Source organism: Octodon degus, unplaced genomic scaffold, assembly GCF_000260255.1.
Source record: "Octodon degus isolate 3935 unplaced genomic scaffold, OctDeg1.0 scaffold00074, whole genome shotgun sequence".
In the NCBI taxonomy this organism is placed as follows: Eukaryota; Metazoa; Chordata; class Mammalia; order Rodentia; family Octodontidae; genus Octodon; species Octodon degus.
In genome coordinates, this window is record NW_004524650.1 from 7172418 (window position 1) to 7177403 (window position 4986).

A 4986-nucleotide genomic window follows, 5' to 3' on the forward strand; every position below is an offset into this window, starting at 1 on the left:
ATTTCGTACTCCCTAGACTTAGCTTGCAGATTCATTTGTCTGTAGTGTATGGTCTGACCCCTCCAGCTAGAGGCCAAGCTCGGTGGAAGTGAGAGTTTGGCCAGCCTTGCTCACTGCTGGGATCTCCGTGGCTGTGATGGTGTCTGGGTTGCAGGGACTCATTTTGATTTGTGGAATGAATAAGTGAATGGGCATATAGAGCCACATTATAAACCAAAACACATAATGTGCATGTGATGTACATTATGTTTATGTTATGTATAATTTAAAAGCCTGAAGAAGTATCTCACTGTTTAAAAAACCTAATATACAAGTTGATTGTTAAAAATAATAATTTTAGAGTCATTTTCCATTTTATGAATGTGTTTTTACTTCTCTAAATAAGACCCCTCATCACAACCATTGTGTATATAATCTGTTTTCATTCCAGAAACTTCAGGAAGGTGCAGCCTGCCCACAGCTCCACTTCCAGGTAACTTGAGCAGCCCATCTTCACACTAGGGCACACCTGGGAGCTCTTCCATCAGGGGCCAGCCACAATAGCTGGCCATACACTGCAGGTTGCATTCACTGTTTCCCAGGCAGCTTGTCTGCTGCCAGGAGATCCCAGCTTCAGGCTTAACAAGGGTTAGGTCCAATGTCTCTGAAGTGCGTGGGTAGCTGCCTCTCTATCATGGAGACATGAATATTCCTAAGGGGATTACAGGACTCTGGAAATTAAAAACACGGTGGAAGAAAGCTGTCTGCTTTCTGTGGGAGCAGTGAAGCTGAGCTGTCCCAAAACACAATGCCTGGCACTCCTGGGAGGGCTGGGACCTGGGCAGTTCCATGCCACCGGGTGGTGTGTGGTTTCCAGGGAGGCCTCAGGCTGTTATCTGACCTCCTGTCTTAATGAATTGTGTTAGCTCCATTTGGCCTCTGAGAGAACTCTGAGGCTGGAGCAGCAGAGGCAAGTCAGGGACAAGGGATGTCTCCACCAGGTGTGACGAGCCCAAGAATGCCAGGACAATACTTACTGTGGGACTTGGTGACCACAGCAGTTGCTTCTGGTGCTCAAAGCCAGGTGAGGGGCTTGCTAGGTCCAGCTTGATGTGCCAAGCTGGCCATCACCTCTCCTGACCTGGACTTGATCTGATAAGTTTGTGGAACATATAGAAGACAGTTGGCCTAAGGTGTGCTTAGATTTGTTGTCCACATTCTCTCTCTACAGGCCTACCTCACCACAGCCCCACCCCTACACCCAGACATAGCTTCTTCCTATAACATCCAGCTGGGACAGGAAGGAAGAAGGAGGCTTCTGGAAGGGATCTATTGCAGCAGTGTGCATATACTTGGGGAACAGGAAGTGGGCAAGGATCTGTCAGCCCCCAGACGTTTTTTTGGAAACAGGATCCTGCTATGCAGTTCAGGCTAGCTTTGTGCTCACTTTTATAGCCCCCAGGCTGGCCTCAAAGTTGCAGCGATCCTCCTGCCTCAACCTCCCAAATGCTGGTCTTACAGATTTGTGCCATCACACCCAGTTCTGGGCACAGTGTACCTGGGAATACTGAGCTGACACCAGACTTTCTCCACAAGAATCCCACAGTGAAAGATTAGGCTTCTTTGTGGTTAAAGAACCAGGGCCCTGTGTCCACCTGATCCCAGCCCAGTCAGGTTTTGGCATGGCAGGGGCCCTTCAATCCCCCTCACCTATGCAGCCCTTCTCTTGCCAGGCCATGCCCTCCCCTGAGGGTAACTCAGGTACTTTTGGGAAGTTGAAGACAGAGTGCTGGAGGAAGTCTGGCCACACTCAGGGACACAGGAAATGGCTGTTCAGCCTCAGGTCCTTCTGCCTGACTAGTGAGTCACCAGGACAGTGTTGGCCCTAGGTCAGTCCTCCAGGTCCTGCTAGGCCTCTGGGCAACAAACAGGGAGGCAAAATCATCTTTGCATAAAGGCCCCGGGGGAAGGCCAGAAAGCAGGCAGGAGGCACAAAGGAGCCAGCAAGTAAAGCGGATCCTGGTGGCCTGCCTGTCATCACTCCATCATACACCACTCATCTGTGAAGTACCTTTTTCTGTCCCCAGGCTTTAGGTTATTTCCACTTTCTACAAATGTTTGCTAATTTGGCGTTATCTTTTTCAAAAATAAAATGCTTTTGTATAGTTATGTCCTGTGCCAGGAATCTCAGGGTTTTCCCAGCAGATAAGACACCTGTGGGGGGACACCCAGTTCTCTCACTGGGTAGAATGCCAGCAGAGACTTGTGGCATGGGGTAGCTCAGGTATGTGGCCTCTCCTAAAGGTGTGTCAGGGATACAGAGGGACCTCAGGTGCCCTCAGGGAAGCTCAGTAAGGGATCCAGAATAGCAGAGCACATACCCACCTGGGCAAATTGTTCCTAGAAAAGTGGGACAACTGCGTTTATGATGATCCAGCGCCTGCATGGGCCAGGCCCTGTGCCCAGTGCTATCCTTGCATCATGGTACCTAAATCCTCTTTTTTTTTTTTTCAGATCCCAGGATTGAACTCAGGCCCTTGCGCTTGCCAGGCAAGCACTTATTCTACTAAGCTATCTCCCCGGCCCCTGTACCTAAATCCTGAAGACCAGTCTAATAGAATATATACTTTTCTTAACCCCATTTCACAATGGGCAAACTGAGACTCAGAGGGAGGCAAAGGATTTCCCCAATGTCTCAGGACTTCAAGCAGCAGGGCCAGTCCTGACACTCGAGTTGGCTGACCAGGAAAGCTGTCTCTTTAGTGACTTGTAAGTGCCTGCCCCTGGACAATGTCCACAATCTATGCCCTGCACTGAGTCTGAGGGGCATCAGTGATACCTATGAGCATCCCCTCCCTCCAGTCTGCACATGGAGAAGAGCATTCCACATCCCTTCTCAGTAGCTGGAGAGGGTCATTCCTCCGCTGATGTAATGTCTCTTCCTGTGGACGTCTGCTGAAATACAGCTCCCGACTGTGTCCATTTGTTTAACCCAGGAGAATCCTGTTGTGAAAAGATTATCAAAACATTCTCTGGCCTTGCAGGGAGCATTCAGAGATCCTGCAGGAGCATTATTAGATATGTAAGGTGCCATTGTTCTCCCTGGCTTCTGTTTGTGTCTGCTATGAAGGGGGAGGGAAGAAATCTATATTTACTCAGTAGATGGAAGCTGTTTTAGTCTTCCATGAGTGCACTAGGGATGTACAAGTACAGATGTCTGCCTATGGTATGTCCAGATAAATAGGCATTTAGTAATTTCCAACTCTGAAATATTATGAGAGATCTAAAACCTAAGCAGGGTGGAATACAATTAACATTTGCCTAGAGCCTTAGGTGTGCTGAGACCTTGGGTCAGAGGAAAATGTGTCCCAACATCTTGGTTGGCTCTGCCTCTGACTCAAGGGCAAGTCTCTAATGTCTTGGGACTTGTATCCTTTGCCTGTAAAATGGGCAGAGTGGCTCCAAGAGTTGATCTTTGAGAGACGCAGAAGCTGCTAAGAGCTAGGTTGTCAAAGACCCCTACATAAGAACTGGGAGACTTTGGGCAATGTATCCTTTGCCTGTAAAATGGGACAGAGTGGCCCCAAGAGTTGATCTTTGAGAGACACAGAAGCTACTAAGAGCTAGGTTGTCAAAGACCCCTACAGAAGAACTGGGAGACTTTGGGCAACTTAGGTAATCTTTCTGGGTTTCAGTTTCTTCACTGGTACTTTGTGCAAGGGTACACACATGTGTATAACAGATCTGTATGTAATGTCTCTGACTCTGTGTATGGTTATTGCATGACCAGCATGCAGTAGCCATCAGCTGTTATTATTTATGGCCTTGTATTACTCTCAGATTTTATATACTGTGGATCTTAGCAGTCACTTTGAGGGATCATGCTTTGGTTGAGCTGAGTGATAGGCTGAGAATCGGACTGGAGGGAAAAAAGAGTCTCCTTTGCTGGAGTTTAAAAGTAGCACAGAGAGAAGGGGGTGGGCAGAGGAGTGAGGAGAATCACCAGGGCCCATATAACCAGCTCCCGAGTTCTTCTGCTTCCTGCTCCCCTAAGAGCATACCTTTAGTGCAGTAATTTTTTCTTGGATGAAAATCCTTGGGGTTGGGAGTGGAAAGCAAAGAATATAATTTTCCAGAGCCTGGGTTCCCTGAGAGTGTCCTGGAGTTTGTACAGGAAGGGTACAGGTAGTAGAGAGATTGATTTCTATCATTCAAGCAGAGCTCTGTTCATTTTTTTTTCTGTTCCTTTTCATTATTTTGAGTTTCTCTCTCCCCTAGGGAGATACCTCACATGATAGTGTGGGAAAAAAAAAAAAAAAAGCATAACATATCAGTGCCAGACAGATTGGGGCACTGGGTTCAGAACAGTTCCTGGCAGCTCATTAGCAGACCGGAGTTGCTCCCCTCTCTCAGTGTCTTTGTAAAATGGGTGTAATGGGCCTCATTTTTCAGGGCTGCTGGCAGTAAGATCCCTTAGACATACAACACGAAGCAGAGATCCAGCCAGGCTTGCCCCTCCTCAGCCTTTCTTCTAGCCCTGTGCCTGACAGGGTCCTCTACTTCCTGTGCACCTTCTGTGCCAAGCCAAGAAGGCAAGAGGCCAGGTTTCCTGCTGCCAGGTGTCATTGGCTTTCAGCACAGAGCTATAATCTCCCTAGAAGTTCCAGCAAGTTAGAGCCTGTGGACTGTTGTCAGTAGTGGATGCTGTAAGGGGAAGCTATAAATAGGAAAGAAACAAAGAGGGCAAGCACATCATCTCATGTGGCTTTTAGCCACAAGCTCATGGCTTCACTCTACTGCTATCTCAGAAAAGGGCTGAAAATTATGGCTGTCTCATGGCAGGCTGAAGATGCCTCCTTGTCTTTACCAGGTGTCCCTCAAATGGTCAGAAATGTCATCAGGATTGAGGTGGCCAGGACTAGTCATGAGAATGCCACCTGCTTTCCTCTGGCTGGGGAATCCTCAAGGGTGAGCAGGAGTAAAGACAGGAAAGGGGTCTGAGTTCAA